We start from the raw sequence: 15,283 nt of genomic DNA, 5'->3' as shown, positions 1-15,283 counted from the left end.
CCCATCCGTCACAGACTCTTGCCGAATAGAGAGGAGGAGGGAACATTTCCTAAGTCATCCTATGAGAACAATATTACTCTGCTACCAAAGCCAGACATGACATCACAAGCAAACTATAGACCGACATCCATCGTGAATATCGATACATAAATCCTCAACAAAATATTAGCAAACCCAGTCCAGCAACATTTACAAAGGGGTATGCAACACAACCAGGCGAGATTTACCCCACGGTTGCAATATTGGCTTAACATTCAAATTCAATTAAGGTAATACACCACATTAATATAACAAGGGACAGAAACCATCCGATTGTCTTGACAGACAAAGAAAAAGCATCTGACAAAATTCAAGACCCGGTCATGATTTAAGAAATGCTCAACCAACTAGAGATAGAAGGGAATGTCCTCAATCTGATGAAGGACATCTACAAGAAACCTGCTGCTCCCATCACATCATATTTATTAGTGAAAGAATGGATGCTTTCCCCTTATAAGATCCAGACCAAGGCAAGGATGTCTGCTTCCCCCACGGCTACCCAACATTGACTGAAGGTTCTAGCCAGTGCCAATATGCAAGACAAAGAAATGAAAACATGGAGAAGTTGGAAATGAAACCTATGTCCACGCAAAGACTTGTGTTCAGATGTTCACAGCAGCATTGTTCGTAATCGCCCAAAAGTGGAAACAATCTAAAAGTCTGTCGACTGGTGAACGGATAAACAAAATGTGGTATTCCCATAGAGTAGAATACCATTGATCCATAAAAAGGGCAAACTTCTGATTTCTGCTACCACTTGGGTGAGCCTCCAAAGCATGATGCTACGTGAAAGAACCCAGACACAAAAGGCCACTTATTGCTTGAGTCAGTTTATATGAAATGCAAAGAAAGGGCAAATCTGTAGAGACAGAAATTAGATTAGAGGTGCCAGAGTCTGGAGGTGATAATGGGGATTCACTGCTAATGGGTATACGGGATCTTTTTGGGGTGACGGAAATGTTCGAAAACTGGGTTGTGGTGATGGTTGCGGATCTCTGTAAATTTACTAGAAGTCACTGCATTGGACCCTTGAACTGGGTGAATTTTGTGGTATGTAAGTTATACTTCAGTAGAGCTGTTTAGCAAATGTAATACAAATATCCACGGAAGTCATCCAGGAAAAGGTACGTCGTTGCTTATATAGCACTAAGGAATCCCCCCCCCCCCACCTCGTTCCATGTTCTGGGTCCTGCCTACGTGACCCATCATCACCTGCCTCCTCCAAGTGTACTAGATGCTCCCGCCAGACAGAGTCACTGTACACATCAGGGTAGAAGGAGTGCTGGTGAGTGCACACATGTGTGCGTGTTTCTCTGTGTGTTCACGTGCAGGCGCCCTTTGGGTGAACATAATGGTTGACTCGCAATTCCATGGCTGAGGGAATCCACCCTGGGTCTGAAATGCCACTCAGGTGTTTTTCTGTTCTCCACGAATCCCCTGGACCCGGCTCAGTTTCCCTGAGCCCTTAGCTTCAACCTCTGGTCACAGGAAGACATGTAGAGTGGTGAGGGGTCTCGTCCCCCTATAGGGAACCCTGCCCGAGCTCAGTGACCGGGTGGGGATGCGCAACAGAGCAGTGACCAAGACAATGGAACTCCAGCCACCTTTCCACCCCAAGGCCCTTCTCCCTCCCCTCCACCTGCCTGGGGGGTCACGTAAGGAAGGGGACGTTGGGGCATAAACACACTCCTGAGTCCTTGAAATTGTTCTAAACATGGCTGTAAAATAAAGTAAACATGTCAAAAATAGCTCTCAAAAGAGAAGATACATATTAATTTTTTTTTAATCCAGAAATGACAAACATGGCTCTAAAGTCCAAAATTCTATTTAAAACCAAGGGAGGTGAAACACAGCGTGTGCTTATGCTTCTCAACCTCGCGCGGCATCACATCTCCCCTGGAGCGGTTTTAAAAGAAGATGATGGGGGCCGGCCAGATGGCATAGCGGTTAAATTTGCTCCCTCCGCTTCCGCAGCCCAGGGTTTGCTGGTTCAGATCCCGGGGTGCGACCTACACACCGCTTATCAAGCCATGTGGCGGCAGGCGTCCCACATATAAAGTAGAGGAAGATGGGCATGGATGTTAGCTCAGGGCCAGTCTTCCTCAGCAGGAAGAGGAGGATTGGTGTTGGATGTTAGCTCTGGGCTGATCTTCCTCAAAGAAAGAAAGAAAAAAAAAAAGGTGGCGCACCATCCCCAGAAAGTCTGAATTAGTGGGTCTGGAACGTGGCCCCGGCATGAACATTACTGGAAAACTTCTATGAAAGGCTAGATTGCAGCTGTGGAAACAGAACCTTCCTTCTAGGAGGAAACCTAAAATCGGAGATTTGAGACTTCTCTTTACAAGGAGAGCAGGTTTGCATCATTACCTGCTGTGCTTGGCAGATATCTTAGGAAAGGAAAAAATATGACAACGCGAATGTGTGTTTTAAGACTGACACTGTACTTGCTGTTCTCCACGTTCCTGAAATCAAAATTTTGAAGTTAAAACCCATTAGTATTTGCTAATGAAACATCTAAGTTTTTATTTCTCGTCCAGCCATTGTGCTTACTTTAAAATTTGTAAAGCATTGTCTAGATGATGCCATGAGACACGTCACAACATTTCTTTGAAAATTACAGATGACTAGATTTGTATCGGTTGATGCAGAAGGATCTGCCGTCAGGCTTATCTGCTAAGTTTGTTGAGTTGCATTTTTTAACTTTTTATTATAATTTATGTTATCAAAGTAATTCACACTCAGATAAAAGACCATATAGGACCAGGATATTTATGATGAAAAATAAAATTCAGCAATCCCTTGTATCATGCACACCCATGGACTTTCCTCCGCCTCCCCAAACTTTCTCCTTCAGCGATTTCTTCTGGATATGCATCTCCATATTCCCAAATCATGGGCTTATACTGCTATGTCTGGATTCATTGAGTTTAGACATTATTTGTTGAGTTCTTACAGAAGATGAGGATTTCCCTCTCTCAGGTATATTGCAGGGCCCAGGTTCTCCTTGGAGTTCCTGTGAGGGGCCCACCCAAACCGGTGCACACGTCTCTGCTCAGGATGTGTTCAGAGTGTGTCTGCCAAGAACGAGCCCTCACAGGGGACTTTATGCACATCTGTGGCAACATGAAGATCATGGTTTAGCCTTTTCCAGAGCAGGTCCAGGGAGTCACAGGGTGGTGGAAAGCACACCTAGCAGCATCCCCAGGGGTTTGGTTTAAGGAATCGGGTGGATGGCAGTGCCCATCCATGAGACAGGGGTCAAAGGTTTGGGGTCACCTGCATATTTGCAGGGTTTGTGGGACATCTGAGTAGAGATGCCCCATAGGTCTCAGCCTATGGGGAGGCCCTGGGGCCCAGCTGAGATTTCTTAGGCAGACGTGGTGATGAGAAAAGCTGTCACCATACAAGGGGATACAGATGAAAACAAGTCAGATGGGGGACAGTTCTGGGTGGTGATGTGGTCACCCACGGATCTTGTGCTGAGTGAGAAGAGCACTGGGCAGAGGTTGGAAACCAGGAAGAAACAAGATTTAGCAGGGGATCAAAGAAAAAGGACCAATGAGGAGACTTGGAAGTAGTGGTCTGAGAGGTAGGAGGAAAGCCAAGATGGGCTGCTGTCACAGACGCTGAGAAAGGAGAGCATTTTGAAAAAAAGGAATGTTAACTGTGGCCAAGACAGCATCGGGTACTTTGGGTTTGGCAACATGGAGCCCGTTGGAGAATTTAGCAAGGGGATGGTCCATGGATGGGGGCATATTGAGGGGGAATCGAAAGGTAACCAAATAAGTATGCTGTTGGAGTTTACACTTTCAAGAAGCTTGGCTTGGAAGGAATCAAAGACACGGGGTAATAGAAGCAGATGGCCATGTGCTTTTCAGGGTATGTTATTTTCTGTCCCCAACAATGAGAGAGAAAAACATCAGGATGCAGGTTCCAGAAATCCCTCACTGTCGGGAGAACTGTTGAGTAGATGACAGAGTTATCAAGAGTTGGGATAAGCCTCACAGGTGATTCTTCAAGTTGAGGAGGGAGGAATGGGGGTTTCAAAGCAGCAGTGGAGTTGCAGGGAGACTTCCATCCCCTCTTCCCACCCTCATTCTTACCTCCGGGACCCATGGAGATGTGTGTGGACTGAGAGATACAACATCTTCCAGGTAAAAGGCCTCAAATGGGTGGTGTTGGGGAGAGTCCAAGATTGAGTTAACTCAGAATAGAGTGAAATTGAGGGGGGAGGGATTGGGAAGCTTTGGCAAAGGCGGCATCAGAGGGAAGAGAGTCCTGCTGGGGGAGGACACAGCAGTCCTGTGGTGAGGGCAACGGATGTAACGGGCTTGGGTTTGGAGTGATGGCAGGGGCTGGAGACAAAGGCATTTGAGTGGCCTTGAGATTCACACCGAATGTCTGCTGCAAAGATGTTACTTGATTCAGGACGCTAGAAGCACAGAAAGCTATGAGAAGCTAGGAGAGGTTTGGCCTCAATGTTTCATATCTGTGGCGAGGAGGCTGTGCTTTGGGGTCTTCCAGATGATGAACAGAGGGGCTGGTCCATAGAGCGAAAGAACAGAACTCCCTTGTGATTCTGGCCCCTGCAAAGGTGAGATAGCAGAGTCTCTAGTCCTCAGATCACCATGAAGGGGATGCAAAGGCCCAGGGCTCGGGTGGGGCGCTTTGGAAGTGCAGGGAGAGGCCTGAGTCTGAAGTCTTCAAAGATCTTACCCAAGGGCCACCGGTATCAGGCCACCATCAAATAACTGAGGTGTATGCTTTCCAGCAAAGTAGCAGGGTTCAATCCAAAAGAGATTTCTGCCAGAGCGACCTGTGCACAGCCCAGGCACTATCGGAACTCGAGGTCTTTGTGAAGGACGTCCCGTTTTTCCATAGCTCCTTAACCTCTGTTTGGCCAGTGGGGAAGGATAGGACTAGATCTGAGAGGGCGCCCCAATGAGGAAAGGATACCAGGTGGGGCATGACTGTGACAGGGGGAGAACCAAGCCATTCCTCCAAGTTGACCCCCTTAGCTCCCCGGGGTGAGACACAAGAGCCGTGGTGGCTTCTTTGGGACTAGTTCCTGGTTTCCATTTGAAAGGCTCCTGGGCCTCAGAGCACTGCTGTCTCCTTAAGATGAAGGGGTGTAGAAGGCACGATTTTCTGAGTTACAAGAACCAAATGAGGCAGTGGGTATATAAATGTTTTCTAAGTCACATAGCTCCACATAAAGTGAGCCTGTGAAAACTGGTATTGTTTCTGCTGTTTGATTGTTGTTGCTGCTATTATTCAATGTGCTCTCCTCGATAGAAAACACACTCAAGAAGCCAACGACTACCTAGAAGTGGAGACCTGAGACACGCCCCTTGCCAGGAGCATTTGATTGCCACTCACTCTCTCAGGGCAAAAGCCGTTGCCTGTGCTCGAGGGCACGCAAGGTCTAGGAGAAATGAGGAGGGTCTCCCTTGAAGAATAGGAGCCAGTGGGTGAGCAAGAGACCTTGGGAGATATTTCTGAGTCTGTCAGCAGCTACTGAGATTCTCACCCATGCCTCTTGACTCTAGGGAGGAAACTGGCATTGTTACCCTCAAAAGAAAGGAAGGAAAAGAAGGGGGGGAGAAAAAGTCAACCCTACTTCTTCTAATAAAAAACATTGGCTTTCTGCATGTCCCTGCATGTTCCTTTTTTGGCTCTGGAAGCATTTTCTGAAGTCCAGCTCCAGGACTCAGGCCTTGAAGTGAAGGCCTGTATTGTTAAAGGAGAAAGGAGCCTGGCAGTGCTTGTGGAGGGCAGGGACGGCCTTGAGGAGGCCCTGCTCATCTCTGTGACCACTCTCATCAGTAACTCTACTCTGTCTGTCTGTCTGTCTGTGCCTCTCTTCTTTCTGTGATCTGTCTTAGGGGTCCATTGATGGGATGTTAAAGCTGTCCCGTGTAAAGAGAGGAGGCGGCAAACACCCCCCAATCTCTTTGAACACGGACTGATGAGACAGTGGGCAGAGGAGGAGCTGGTGGGGATGGCGTGCTGAGATCCTAGATTCACTCGTGCTCCTCGGACCCCACGGGCACTTTGGTTTATTCTCCCTGACTGATCTGATCTTCATCATGATTGCCCACTCTCTGAACTGGATAGTAAGGGGGGAAAAAACCACTGAATTTACTTCTAATTTGGTGAGCGTGACTGGATGCCATCGTGTGAATGGTCCACATATACAAATCCTCAGTCCGTTTCAGTGAGAATGCTCAGTCTCAGGTTCCCACCTCACCTCCCTACTTCTTTCCAAATGGGGAAGGGTATGTGTGGCTTACAAGTCTACGTGGTAATGTGGGAAGGGGATCTGTGACACACCTATGTTGCTCGCAGTGCCCTCGGTGGTCTCTGAGGGAAGGATGACTCTCTTCTCCCAGGTCCAGCTGGTGAAGTTGACCTGTACCACCCACGGGTGGGGCTGGTGAAACTTGCATTTTTGTCTCTCCCCTCTTGGTCAGGACCTGGTGCTCCCCAGGCTGTCTCGGCCTCAGCTCACTCTGCTGGCATCTGCAGCCCCCTCTGAACCTGGGTCTCATCCTCCATCCCGCCCCTGGGCAGGGCCATCCACTCCACAGCCTCAGCTGCAGGGCCACCTAACCCCTTGCCTGCTTAGGCTTCCTTCAGGAACCCCTGGCTCTGGACTCAGCCACTTTCCACATTCCTCCCTCGGGGAATGAAGCCTCCTGAAGCTTCACTCGCACCCTAGCAGGAAGCAGGATCACCTCCAGAAAGCTAAATCCCCAAACTCCAGCCACCCCTCTGCCCAAAGACGCTACTGGGTCATTCTGCAGAGTGAACTCCTGTGAGTCCCAAGTGCGAGCGGAGTGAAACTCTCTTTTACCTGGAGCTCCTCTTCACTTCCTGACACACCTCCCTTGTCTGAGCTGTCTTACCTCTGCCTGCCACTACCTCCGTGGGCCTTCTACCCCCTGTGACTGGAATGGACACGCTTTTCTTTGGCTTGTTTTTCATCTTGGCCTGAGACTTCCCATACTGTATCTAGGTCAAAAGGGGCATGCTGTGGAAATGTGTGCCCTGTCAAGAATAGGAGAATATGTTGTCACATAACCCCTCCCCACAAAATATAAAAATAAATAGAGTGATAAAGAATGGAATGGTCAAATGTGCCAAGGGCGCCTGGGAGGTTACTTAAGGTGAGCACAGAAAAGTGTCTGTGGGATCATGCAATATGGATATTAATGGTGGCCTTGACAAGACCAGTTTCAGGGGAGGGATAGGGAGAAAAGGTCTGTTGAAGGGGGCTGAGGAGTGAATCATCTCAGGAGAAGCTGAAGCAGTTTTGCTTTGAAGGGCAACAGATAATGTGCCAGTAGGTGCAGAAAGACGTGGGGAGGGGGTGGGTTTTTCTCCCTTTGTCGTGGAATGCTCCAATGTAGAGGGAGCAGGTGATGGTTCAGGAGAGAGGAGTGACAATTGCAGGAGCAAAGTCCCTGACAAGGTGGAAGACATGGGATCCTGAGCAGAGGTGAGGGGCTGGTTGCAGTCAGGAACGTGTATGCAGAGGCAGCAGAGAATGCCAGGGCAGAAACAGGTCGATTGGGTTTGGGAGGCTCTGAGAAGTCCCACCTGATTGCTTCTGTTTTCGCAATGAATTATTAAGGGAGGTTCATTGGAATGGAGGAGGGTTCCTGGTGAGGAATGTAGTAGTGTAGGTAGGATGAGAGTGAAAGTGAGAAGCAATCCTCTCAGGGTCATGGATTTAAGATAAAACAACTCAGTAAGGTTTTAAAGATTTTTCGTAAACGCTCAGGTGCTCAGATACACGCAGGGAGCAAAAGAGGTGTGTTTGAGGGGGAGGGTTTATAGCCCTGGGTAAGCTGGGTAAGGAGGGGCCTAGTGGACGGTGAGGAAGGCTGTGGGGTCGGTGGGCCGGAGGTTTCCAAGAGGCTGAAGGCTGTGGGTGCAGAGGCGTTGGGGGGAGGGAGCTGGACGACCAGGGCATGGCCTTGAGGTGATGAGACAGCGGAATGTTAGAAATGGGCATCCAGGAGGGGCGCGGTCTTTCCTGATGCCCGGGGCATGACCGTGCGCTGGGGGATGCTCGGGTGGGGAGGGGGAGAACATCCTTGAGGACGGAGAGGCTCCGGTGGACCGGGTCAGCCTCGTGGGCCCCGAGGTCGCCGGGAGGGATCAGAGGCGTGAGGGCTGAGAGGAGGACAGTGAGCGTGCCAGGGGACGGGCACCAGTGAGCGTTCGCAGCCTGGGGGTGGGCGGGAGGAGGATGACAGGGGATTGGTCCAGCTCCCGCACGTGGGGCGGGGGCGGCGGCTGGGGCAGTCGAGCGACAGGACCTGGCCGTCCCCGGTCCACAGTTCGCAAGAGGCTCCGGAGGGCAAGCGCCAGCGGCCACCGGCAGGGAGGCTGGCGGCCACCTCACGGGGCGCCCGCGCGCCGGCCCAGAGCCCGCCAGTCGGGGCGCAGCCCCGCCCCCGGGGCGCGTCCTTCCTGGGCACAGGGACTTCCTGCCGCTGTGGCTACGGTGCCGGGGCCCGGGCCGGGGGCGGGAAGGCGGCGGTGCCCCAGCCCGGTTGCCGGGGCCGCTCTGGCCGCTTCTCTTCCTTTCCGTGGTCCTCATCTTCCTCCCGCCGGCCTTCCTGAGCCACGAGCTCCAGGTCTTTGCGCCGAACGACCGCGGAAAAGATGGAGTTTTCGCTGGGGTTGGTGGCGTGGGGTTTCTCTGGTCTGCAGGTGGCAGTGTTGCGCCGTGCAGCCGCCCGTCCGCCTTCCTGCCCCGCCCTTCGTGCTTGAAAAAACTGCGCAGGAAGCGGCGCCTCCTTTCTGCGCCCCTGCGGGCCAGGCTGGGTGGGACTGGATCCGCTCCCTTGCGTCGCGTCCCTGCTGAAAACCCACTGCCTTCAGAGGAAACCCCTTTGCTTTTCCAATTGCCTTTTCTTCTAAGGAGTTGCCTGGATTCCTCAGCAGCTAGTGTTTCTCTTCTCTGAGTGGTCTTGTCATTGTCTTTCCCCAAGTTGTTTTGGGTTTTATGGACCTTTATTAACGTATTCTTCAGTTAAGGCCAGTCACTCAACCTCACTGCAGAAAATTGAGAGGACGGATCAAATATAATAAAGAAAGTAATCTAAACCACCGTCCCATCACCCAGTGATGACCGTTAATAGTATTTTGTGATAAATTTCCTTAGAGGTTTTTCATGAAAAGAGTTGCTTTCTGAATATACAAAGGTTTATTTTTGCATCGTGCCTTCAACCCCCTTCTTCGTGTACAGTTTTGAAAATAGTTTTCATATTTGTAGTCATTTTACTGAAAAATAATGCAGACATATTGTACAATGTTGAAAGTTTTGTAAATCTTGGTTTCAAGATCTAATTACCTGTGATCCAAAGGCGGCCGCCACAGTTCACCTCCGAGGGCCGGAGCTGCGGGGCAGGTTTGTCGCACTGCTTGATCCTCAGCGCCCGCCCGGAGGAGCACCTCGCGCTCGGTGGGTGCCCCATAAATGTTGGGAAAGTTTAAGAAATTTGCTTTTCTGCTCATTTTTCTTTATATATATAAAATCGATCTTTTCCTAGCCCTGGATTATGGTATAGCAACAGTTTTCTACATGATCTTTTTCCTTTGGCCCTCTGCAGTCAGCATTTGTCATGAACATTTCTTAAAAATCAGTTCTTCTGTCCTCTGCCAGGTCAGTTGACTTGCTGAAGGCCATTTGGCTTGTTGGTGACAGAGTCAGGACAGAGCCCAAGTCTCTCCAGTTTCAAGGCTCTTTCCTTCATTCCATAATAATCTCAGTGAGGCCGAAGTGACTAAGATGTCGTGCAGAATTGTCTTGGTAGAGGTGGTGCATCTTTTATTGTTTGCACCATGTCTTCATCAGCTTCGATATATCGGGTATCTTTCCTGAAGGACCCTGCCTTGCAGCATAGTCAGTTCATGAAACTTAGATTCTGGAACGCATCCTAAGGTTTTTTGGTCCAGTCGTTAAGAGCTATAGTCAAGGGGCCGACCCGGTGGCGCAGCGGTTAAGTTCGCACGTTCCGCTTCTCGGTGGCCGGGGGCCGGGGTTCGCTGGTTCGGATCCCGGGTGCGGACATGGCACCGCTTGGCAAAAGCCACGCTGTGGTAGGCGTCCCATATATAAAGTAGAGGAAGATGGGCACGGATGTTAGCTCAGGGCCAGTCTTCCTCAGCGGAAAAAAAAACAAAAAAACCCAGCTGTAGTCAACGTAGCTTGCTGCATTGGATGATTGATTTGGGTCACGTAACGAGGGGTAGAGGGTATAAGGAAGAATACACTAAATATGAACTTGGGGACCCAATTACCAACATGCTACTGGAATTAGGAACACGGTCATTTGGCCGTAAGCAGTATGAATGAAGCAAGTCTGACCTGACTGCAATGGTCTTTCTCTCCCCAAGTCTAGCTAACGCTTCTGACGCTGCTTTCGCATGCCTCACATCACTGAAAAAAAGTCACATATTTCTTTCCAAAACAGTTTCATTTTAAACAATACTGGACACCAATAAACTCCTTTATATGGACCGCTTCTTTACCACAAAGACGTCGTTTGGTTGGACACACAGTTCTTCGCTAATTTTTTCTTCCTGTAGGGTCTTGCAGAGGGCCTTGGGCCGGGGCTCAAGACAACTGCCCTTCCAGTTCCAGCTCCACCAGCCCTAATGATTTCACTCTCTCAGTCACTTACCTCCTCTGGGCCTGCTGTTTCCTCAGTTTTAAGAAGAAGAGTCAGGCTAAGTTATTGGTTGAACAGGGAGGCGCATCCAGGAAAGGGTGTGGTGAGAGAGCCCCTGTTCCCAGTTAAGGGAACTCTTCTTTCCTCTCTTATGTATTGGAATCTTTTTCCAGGAAAGGTTTCTTTTACTTTAACAAAGACTTTGAAAGCTACTGACTGATCTACACGAGCTCCAAGATTTCCTCTGTGCTCAGTCTCCCAGACGTGAAAGGAGGGCTGGCGAGGAAGGAATTATAAATGTGAATAGACTTGGCCCTCTTCAGGAGTAGCAGACACTAAAAAGTCATCTGTAAGCTTAGGTCGCCGACACTGCCAAGCTACTAGACGAGCCCTTGCCTTAATCAAAGGATTATTGGAAAGAGAAACTTTTGTCTGTTTCAAAGCCAATGTATTTTTGCTCCCTTGTTGAATAGAGTAGACTGTATCCCAACTGAATAGTCAGATAAGCGCCCGGACCGCAGCATCACTGAAGAGCCACCTCTAGAAATTTGAGTCCCTTTCGTCAGTTCAGTGAGTGTCCCGTGATATATCTTTTCCAGACAGCAGATCGTAGTTTTCCCTGTGTGTGCTTCCTGATGGCATCTTGGGTTGTGTTATCTTGGCACAGGCCCCCTCTGTTTGCATTGTAAGGATGTAGGGAAATGCTTTACTCCCCCTGAAATCAGGATTGCACGGCTTGTGCTCTTACCTGTTACAAAGTCACGAGGCTAAGATTTATTGCGGACGTACTGTGTGCCAGGCACTCTGCCAGGTCCTTTATATGGACGGTGGTCTCATTCAGGACAGAAACCTGATCAGGTAGGTTACTCTAATTCCCCCCTTTAACAGATGAGAAAGCAAACTGCTACTTAGAGAGGTCGCTGCTGAGGATGTCTGTGTAATATGAACCCTAGGATGACTCAAGGGACAGATTTCCCTTGAATCTCATTGCCGCCAACACTGCTGCTGGCCTTGAGAAAATGGTTTGTGTTGACCCACGGGGGACTGTAGTTTAGACAAGGGATCCTGTGGCACTCTTTGCTTTGGCTGCTAGAAAATTGGGGTCAAATTAGTGGCAGAACTTGTCTAGAAAAAATGTAGCTAAAATGATTCCAACAGAGTTTAAAGGCTTTATCAGCTGATGTGGATCACCTCTGAGCTGAAACAGAACTACACTTTTTCTAGGGAAAGGAGAAGAGAGAGGGGTGTGACCGCCGGATTTCCCAGGTCGCAGTTTCTTTAGCTTCTACAAATGTTCGGTTGGAAGATTTGGGAATTTGTTCCACTTTTTCCTCTCTTGCTCGGATCCTTAGCGCAAGCTCATTCCAGCAGCTGTCAGAAGAGTTTTTGGAGAGCTGTTTTCGTTTCTCTTGTCTGTCAAGTTTTGGGAGTGGGGAGAGGTAACAAAAGAGTTGGGGGAAGTAAAAGAAGAGGAAAAAAGGTAAAGGAAGCACGGGGTTGAAGCAAGGACAACTGGGGTCTATTGTCATTATTTTCCAGTCCCTCCTCTTAGACAAGATGGACTGTTTTCATCACCAGCCGAATCCTTTCAGAGAAAAAAACAAAATTACAGAGCTATGTAAGGTTCAGGAATTGAGTCGAGAAGGCCTCCACAGTGGGTTGGAGGAGCGGTTTGTTCTTTCGCCTCCTGTTCCTCAGTCGGAGCTTGGATCCTCTGTTTGAACAGGACAGGGACGCTGGCTCTGATGAGACGTGTGCTATAGCCTGAATGTCTGTGTCTCCCCCGAAATCCAGATGTTGAAATCCTGGTCCCCAGTGTGATGGTCTCAGGAGGTGGGGGCCTTCAGAAGGTGATGAGGGCGGGCAGGTGGAGCCCTCAGGACTAGGATTAGTGCCCTTATCAAAGAGACCCCAGAGAGCTCTCTCATCCCTTCATCACCTGAGGACACAGCAAGAAGCCGACCTCCTGTGAACCAGGCAGCGGCCCTCCACACACGCCCAATCTGCTGGCACTTTGATCTTGGACTTCCCAGCCTCCGGAACTGTGAGAAATGCACGCTTGTTGTTTAAGCCGCTCAGTCTGTGGTATCCTGTCACAGCAGCCCGGACAGACGAAGGCGACGTGATTGGACGCACTTTGGTTAAAGATCTTTGTGTCTGTATTCGTAAGCGGTATTAGTATTTGCTTTCCTTTGCCTGTAAGGTCTTTGTCTGGTTTTGGTATCAGGGCAATACTGGCCCCAGAGTTTGGAAGTGTTCCCTCTTCTTCTATTTTTTGGAAGCGTTGGTGAAGTTTGCTTACTAATTCTTCTGTCCACATTTGGTAGGTTTTACCGGTAAAGTTACGGCAGCACCAGGGATTCATTGTGGGAAGTTTTCTTTTTTCTTTTCCTTTTATTAAGATTATGATCGTTTACAACCCTGTGAAATTTCAGTTGTACATTATTGTTAGTTGTGTTGTAGGTGCACCCCTTCACCCTTTGTGGCCTCCCCCCCACCCCCATTTCCCCTGGTAACCACCAATCAGTTCTCTTTGTCTATATGGTAACTTCCACCTGTGAGTGGAGTCATACAGAGTTCCTCTTTCTCTGTCTGGCTTATTTCACTTAACATATTCACGATGCAATATAATCCTGTTTGAAGTTCACCTTTAGGAATGAAAAACCGCTAAGGAAACTTATCACAAACTATTCTTAACGGTCATGGCTGGGGAATGGGATTGTGGGTGATTAGCTGGCTTTCATTACACTCTGTCTTCCAGGTTTTCTATACTCAGGGGGAGTGACTTCTACAATGAGATAATATATTTTACCATATATAAAACCCAGGTCCACAAACCCAGGACAACCCAGGGAGAGACCATGACAAGACGATTCGGAGAAGCAGAAATACAAGATGCTAAGGAACCTAGGCAGCTCCGCAGAAGAAAGGCCAACTGGAAAAGCAAAAGGGCCTTGTCCCCCGGAAGGCAATTTTCCGAAAGGAGCGCGCAGAAGGGAGCAGCCGGCCCGGGAGCGGCCCAGCCCGCGCAGACGCAGAAGGAAGCCGCCTTCTCCGCGGAGAAGGCTCTGCGCAGTTTTTTCAAGCACGAAGGGCGGGGCAGGAAGGCGGCTGGGCGGCTGCACGGCGCAACACTGCCACCTGCAGACCAGAGAAACCCCACGCCACCAACCCCAGCGAAAACTCCATCTTTTCCGCGGTCGTTCGGCGCAAAGACCTGGAGCTCGTGGCTCAGGAAGGCCGGCGGGAGGAAGATGAGGACCACGGAAAGGAAGAGAAGCGGCCAGAGCGGCCCCGGCAAACGGGCTGGGGCACCGCCGCCTTCCCGCCCCCGGCCCGGGCCCCGGGCCCCGGTCCCCGGCCCCGGCCCGGAACCGTAGCCACAGCGGCAGGAAGTCCCTGTGCCCAGGAGGGACGCGCCCCGGGGGCGGGGCTGCGCCCCGACTGGCGGGCTCTGGGCCGGCGCGCGGGCGCCCCGTGAGGTGGCCGCCAGTCTCCCTGCCGGTGGCCGCTGGCGCTTGCCCTCCGGAGCCTCTTGCGAACTATGGACCGGGGACGGCCAGGTCCTGTCGCCCGACTGCCCCAGCCGCCGCCCCCGCCCCGCCCCACGTGCGGGAGCTGGACCAATCCCCTGTCATCCTCCTCCCGCCCACCCCCAGGCTGCGAACGCTCACTGGTGCCCGTCCCCTGGCACGCTCACTGTCCTCCTCTCAGCCCTCACTCCTCTGATCCCTCCCGGCGACCTCGGGGCCCACGAGGCTGACCCGGTCCACCGGAGCCTCTCCGTCCTCAAGGATGTTCTCCCCCTCCCCACCCGAGCATCCCCCAGCGCACGGTCATGCCCCGGGCATCAGGAAAGACCGCGCCCCTCCTGGATGCCCATTTCTAACATTCCGCTGTCTCATCACCTCAAGGCCATGCCCTGGTCGTCCAGCTCCCTCCCTCTAACGCCTCTGCACCCACAGCCTTCAGCCTCTTGGAAACCTCCGGCCCACCGACCCCACAGCCTTCCTCACCGTCCACTAGGCCCCTCCTTACCCAGCTTACCCAGGCCTATAAACTCTCCCCCTCAAACACGCTTCCTCTGCTCCTTTCTCCTTCCTCCCTACTCTCCTGGCAGTACCACCAAATGGACCAGCTCTTTGCACCCTCCACATCTCTATCTTCTCTCTCCTCTACCTACAATTGCGTTCCACGCGCACTGGCAGCCACTCTTCTCATGGTGTTCAGTGATCATTGGGAAAAGAGAAGAGATCACTTAGGAACTCTCACCACTTCCCAGCAACGCTGGCTCTGCGCTTGTGTTCTCTGCTGTTCCTCTGAAGGAAGTGACCTAATCCTATGAGGCCAGGCCCTTCAGCTGGATCCCTTGCCCATGTTCTGGAGAGGTGGGCCTTTGCAATGATCATTCCTTTGTCCTGAATTGCCATGTTCCCAATTTCTTTCAGGGTCATTCTATTATCTACAAATATGCTCCTATTTCTCACCCTTTATACAAAATGAAGTAAAACATAAAGCCCTCCTTTATGCCATATACTTCCAAGGTTCTGCCACAT

At 50.7% G+C, this 15,283-nt stretch overlaps 2 protein-coding genes across 5 annotated transcripts in view; one reads left to right on the top strand and one right to left on the bottom strand.

Annotated features, from left to right (window-relative positions):
- The window catches only part of LOC100060161 (protein FAM156A/FAM156B), a 72,650-nt gene extending 66,960 nt beyond the window's left edge, over nt 1-5,690 (top strand). For 2 of the 4 annotated variants that reach the window (XR_011434642.1, XR_011434644.1), the window contains one exon: nt 5,335-5,690. The gene's annotated coding sequence lies outside the window, so the exon portion shown is untranslated. Of the gene's footprint in view, nt 1-1,370; nt 1,788-5,334 lie in introns of those variants that run through there. The other 2 variants (XR_011434645.1, XR_011434643.1) reach the window with 1 other exon arrangement.
- A 2,103-nt stretch (nt 5,691-7,793) lies between these two features.
- FAM156A (family with sequence similarity 156 member A) overlaps nt 7,794-15,283 on the bottom strand; it is a 94,448-nt gene continuing 86,958 nt past the window's right edge. Inside the window, exon 7 of the transcript XR_011434640.1 lies at nt 7,794-13,148. The gene's annotated coding sequence lies outside the window, so the exon portion shown is untranslated. The remainder of the gene's footprint in view (nt 13,149-15,283) is intronic.

This window comes from Equus caballus, chromosome X, assembly GCF_041296265.1.
Source record: "Equus caballus isolate H_3958 breed thoroughbred chromosome X, TB-T2T, whole genome shotgun sequence".
In the NCBI taxonomy this organism is placed as follows: domain Eukaryota; kingdom Metazoa; phylum Chordata; class Mammalia; order Perissodactyla; family Equidae; genus Equus; species Equus caballus.
The sequence above is the reverse complement of the archived record's forward strand: the minus strand, read 5'-3'. Positions and strand labels throughout refer to the sequence as shown.